This window comes from Panthera leo, chromosome B2 (genome assembly GCF_018350215.1).
Source record: "Panthera leo isolate Ple1 chromosome B2, P.leo_Ple1_pat1.1, whole genome shotgun sequence".
Classification (NCBI taxonomy): Eukaryota; Metazoa; Chordata; class Mammalia; order Carnivora; family Felidae; genus Panthera; species Panthera leo.
Genome location: NC_056683.1, coordinates 121,010,540 through 121,016,029, shown reverse-complemented (window position 1 = coordinate 121,016,029; position 5,490 = coordinate 121,010,540). Strand labels below are relative to the sequence as shown.

At 42.3% G+C, this 5,490-nt stretch overlaps 1 long non-coding RNA gene across 1 annotated transcript; it reads left to right on the top strand.

Annotated features, from left to right (window-relative positions):
• The first annotated feature begins 1,071 nt into the window (after window positions 1-1,071).
• LOC122219182 lies at window positions 1,072-4,225 on the top strand. The gene is made up of 3 exons (XR_006202288.1): window positions 1,072-1,548; window positions 2,919-3,017; window positions 3,314-4,225. It is a non-coding gene; the product is annotated as an uncharacterized LOC122219182 (long non-coding RNA).
• Window positions 4,226-5,490: the final 1,265 nt, after the last annotated feature.

Genomic DNA, 5,490 nt, shown 5'->3' with positions numbered 1-5,490 from the left:
TTGTTAAGCACATTAAACTGTGACCTGGCAGGTTTGATAGTAATATGCAAAGTAGCATATTAGTTACAATGGGAATCACCTTCCTCTTCCTTCTTTCAAGGCCCCTTAAGGAAAACACATAACTAATGTCCCAAACTCTTAACTTGTTTCGATGTCTTTGACAGCGTTTGCTGCTAGCACATCCTCACGGAAAAGGACACCTATGGGAGCCAACAATAGCTTTAAAGACTTTTTGGTTATGAAATAGAAATGGTTATAACCACTCTAAGCCAAAGCTCTGATTTCATAGAAAATCAAGAGGCATGCATATTTAGCAAGTTTTCTCTTTGGAGGTGGAAATATGGTGGATAGTGCCATTTGATAAAGATCATACTGAGCATAACATTCGAACTGTTGGAGAAATAGCTTCTTTCTCAAAATATTTAATCAAGAGAAACATTTTAAAAGAGGAGTTCATTTAAGATAATTTGACCATTGGCAGAAATGTATGCTGTTTCAGGGAAGAGCTTTTTATCTACTTTGCTTTCTGAAATGTGCCAGATGCTTAGACCAGTCCCTGCCACTCAGTGGGGTTTAACAGATATATGCTGAATGAACTCATGTACCGATTTTTTTTTTAAATGTATGACCAGTCATGCTATTAAGTCATCAGTGGAAGAAATTGTTGTTCTGTTATGTCCAGAATTCGTGATCCCCAAAGACCACCAGGGAGCCGAGTCCGATGCAAAAGCAAAGAGCCTTTATTCGAGCTAGCTCGAGCTCAATCCCCTACCTGCACCGACGCAGCGGTGAGATACCAGGGAGAGAGAGCGAGTTTCAAAAGCACAAAGGTTTTATAGGGGTCTAGGGGCAGTTGGTGAGGTAATGGCTGTGGCCTCAGCCGATTGGCTGGGGAAGGGTCGTGGCCTTGGCCGATTGGCTGGGGAAGGGTCGGAGTCCTGTTACGCAGTCACCGGGTGTGTTTTGATCGGGAAGTTTGAACGGGTGAGCGGGAGGTTACTCAAGGGGAGGAGGCGTGGTCTGAGGTTTCTGCGATTTTCCCCGAAAGGGGGCATGTCGGGGACATAGTCACTCAAGGTGGAGGACACAGAGCAAGATGGAGTCGGCTGGCGTAGGTCCGCCCTTTCAGTTCAATCATTTGAGGGAATATGATTCTTCAAATCTGTTTCTTTACTTGCCAAATTGCTGGCTTTTTTGCTCTTTTCTTTAAAGAAAAAAAAAAAAGAAAAAGAAAAAGAAAAAGAGATGTCCACTTGCACCAGTGTGACCAAACCTTTATTCCTTTAAGGGACGAGAAATGTGAGAACCCACTCAAGTAAGTTCAAACCTAACTGCAACTCAGCTCTGCCCAGCTCTTGACATAGGATGACACAAGCCTGGCTGATGGGCTCAGAGCCTCTCTTCCGACAGTGACTCAGGGATCTGAGCTGCTTTCACCTTGAAATTCTATCATCCTGGAGGACTTGGCTGTCAGCCACATGGATAGCAGAGAGGGAGGGTGATCAACTCACAAACACTTTGATTGCCTTGGACCAGCAGGACCAGCAGGTGAGCTCAACTCACCTTCTGATTGGTGGAGGCTCAGTCTTATGGTTTCTACCTCACTGCAAAGGAAGGTTTGGAAAATGTAGTGAGTACTATTTCTTCCGCAGTAAGAATCAATAGCTTGGCAGTAGAGGCTTGATGTTGATATGCGGTTTAAACTGTGCGTTGTTACATTTTGGAGGAGGCACGTGGTAACAGAGAGATGGCACCATGTGCATATCCTAGTATGTTCTATTTTTTTTCAGCCAATTGACAAATGATTTCAGATTTTGATTCTCGCTGATTGGCGTTTCTCTTGGTCCTGTGTAAACATATCCCTTCGGATAGGCTACTGGCTTACTATTATCTCCCATTCTTTTTTCTCTATTAGTATGAGCAGAGTAAACTCATTTCCTTGCACTGGTTTCAACCAGCCATACTGGCATGCACTTTGGACAAATGTGTTACTAGTTTCTTTAACTGATCCTGGAACTTGGCTAATTACGTTTTCACAGCAGATACACTTTGCCTCCAGAATAGGGCATGAGAAACTAAAAACGTTGTGCTTAGCAATTCCAGAGAGCATTCAAAGGTTAATAAACAACAACAACAGCGGCAACAGCAAGAACAAAAACGAGCAAACAATTGCTTGCTTTTCATGTCCTTGAAAGCATGAGGTCAGAGCACACCTTTCCTTGCGTTCAAATATATTTATCTTGTGATAGACTGGTTTGATTGGTTTGGTAACTTGTGTCTGTCCAGGTCTCAAACTCTGGTTTTATGACCGCTTGTCTTTTTATCCAACTAAAGCTTTTTCCTACTAATAGAACTGATTTGCGATAATGATTTGCAAAATGATTTGCAATAAATATATTGCCTTATCCTAGGCTAAAATCCTGATCAAATTGCTATGTGATCATCACGTCTTCACCCTATATATAATTTTAGTGATTGTGTAAAGAAGCAGTTGAAGCCTGTTGGGTCATCCCTGGAGTCCAGAGAATCTGATCTGCACAGGAAACTTGGCTTAAGTTGTTTGGAAACGATCAATGACCCGAAATATGAGGGAAAGCTGGTAGATTTTCTTCTTACCTTTCAGCTGATTCCACCAAGCCTTTTTCCTGTTTTCGTGATGGTATTTTGACTTTCTAAGTTGAAGGGCAATTTTTATTACAAGGATCTGGCTTTCAATTTCCTGGATGTTTGCTTGTTTCAGAAAATTTAAAGCCTTGGATATTTTAGGGCTATCTCCTTTGGTTATATTTTGAATACCTCCTAGATAACTTGTACAAATATTTTGAGTTAGATGTATGTCTGCACATAGGAAACTTGCAGGCTTTCATGTTTTCTCACTTCTTTTCTCTTTCAAGTCAACATAGTATTTTTACTTTCAGAAATTTCCTCTATATATCCTGTGCGTCGTCTATACCGAGCCATCCTGTGTTTTAGACCTGTGCATCACCAGCTATTGAAAAGATACAGAAGCCCTTGTGGTAAGCCACGCTCTGGAGTCTCCAGGGACCTAATGACTGGGCACATTTACTTCTCTCGCCCCCAGAATAGCAGTGGTAGAAGGGGAAGAGAAATCGTGAAACAATGTGACAAATTTAACATAGAAATTTTAACATAGAAATGTGGGATGAAGATCGGATAAAAATGATCAGAAAAACTTGAGGGTTGTTAACTTGAAAAATGTTCCACAACACGGCGTATAGATGTATTTGCAAAGATTTTGGCTCAGGGATCATGGATTTTTTGATGTGCTAAACACAACTTTTTTTTTTTTTAGGTAGAGGGCAGGACATGGAAGGGAGACCAAGGAGTGGAAGGGGAAGGAAGGTTGTAGACCTGCTTGATTTCTAAGCAACGTGAGAATGTTGTGTCTTAATCTAGTTTCAGCTGCCACCGAACAACACACGCAAGTACAGTATACGTTTCATTGTGGGCTGGTCGAGCCGAACTTATCTTATTGACCAGGAGGCGAGTGGTAAACGTGCTAGCTCGTTACACCACATTTTTTTCATCCGTCTTCTTCAGTAAAAGAATTTCACGCTTTTGTTTAGAGTGCCAGGGGACCAGACTTGCTTGCAACTGGTGGTGGCCAGATGACATAATTTTAGCCAATAAAATGCAAAATAAAGGTTACAGGTGGAGGTTCCAGGAAATAGTACTACTTTTTTTGCATAGGAGGGGAAAATCTCAGCTGGCCTGTGTCCTTTTGTCCTTCCCTCTTCTTCCTGCCCGGAATTAGAACCTTACACCCGATCTCGTGATCAGAAAGACAAAGGCCTTAGGTTAAGGATGACAGAGCGTCATCCAGAAGGAGCTTGGTTCTCTTGAACAGCTGTCGCGGTCTTCACTGTTCACCTTTAGTGTCCTTGTGAAATGAAATCTGCGGCCTCCTGTTTGTTTGAGCTGCTCTAGTTGGTTTCTATTGCACGCAGCCAAAAGAGTGGTTACAAAACCACTATTTCTACAGGGAGACTAGAGATCAGCTCTTCCACTGTCTGCCTCTGTGCATGGAATTGGCCTTATGAATATACAACGGCCCAAGTTACCAGGAGGAGGCTCTTGTCTGTGGTATCTGAAAGAGCTGACGGGAAGAAACACAAATGCAATGTTTTTTGTTTGTTTGTTTGTGTGACCAACTTTCTTGCCTTTATTTTTTCTTAATGTCCCTTCGGATACTCCTGCCTTGTTCTTTGTATCCATCGTTGGCCACACTTGACCCCCCTCGCCCACCCCGCCCACCCTTCATTCTGGGTTATTACAAGAGGCGTAGTTCTCTGGACACATTTTTATAGCCAATTTTGGAGATGAAAGCACCTCAGAGAGGCTCTATTTCAATGTTGTCATTTCACTGAGGAGGAAATGAGGAGAAAGGATGGTAAGGTAATTGCTAGATGAAAATGTCCAAATAAAACATGAGTCACTGGCAGTCAATTGTATGCGACAAGGACTAATCGCATTGGCAAACATTTATGGTGTTTTTACTATATGTCTGGTCCAGCGCTAAGCATCATTCATGCTTTATCAATATTTCCCCTTCCCAACAACACCACGAGGAAGGATTTATAAGCATCTTCATTTTACAGATGAGGAAACTCAGGCACGAAGAGGTGAAGTAAGGTATTTAATCTCAAGGTCAGGTATTTAATCATACTTCACTCCAGGGGAGTCTCGGGAGTGGAATACTGAACTGTTCAGGCTTCATCATATCAGATGTCAAGCAAGTCAGTTTACAACATCTGCCAGAGTGGAGATTAAAAATAGCATATAATTTGTCTGTCTCAGACTAACAATTTAAAAAATTTCCCTGTTGCACATTCATCTCTTACAGATAGTTTGAGGATAGTAAGATTTCCATTCATCCACTCAGTCAGTGCATGAGAGGCTAGTCTGTGTCAGGCATTAAGCCAGGCCCTGGGGATATAACATGCTACAAGTCCCAGTTTTTGCCTTCAAGGGACTTGCAGCCTATAGGGAGAGAGTGAGAAGGAACCAGAGAAGAAAGTCTATATGCTACAGGATTATGTTGTATTTCACAGAGGGTGCTTTTGAAGCACATAGAGGAGAAAGCTCATGCAAGACATCCAGGAGGCTATAACATCGGAGCCGTGACCAACTGGCAGGAGAAGCAAGGACTCCACAAGTGAATGGAGAAAGGGTATTATGGGAAATGCTAAGAGTAAGCTGAGGAGCCAAAGTAAGGAAGACAGTGCAAGGTGTATTGTGGGATGTCAGGTGGGCGGTATGGCTATAATCTTCATTCAAGGGATCACATGGATAGAAATAAGGTGGGATTTGGTTGGAAGAGAGAAGTGGGAGGCTCTCATATGGCTTTCATTGGGAGAGTGATAGGACCAGATTTATATTATAGAAAAATCGCCCTGGCTGTGTCATAGAGGCAGTTATCAAAAAGCGAGTTTTGATTCTGTGTTTTAAGAACTTAACTGTCTTTAGTGT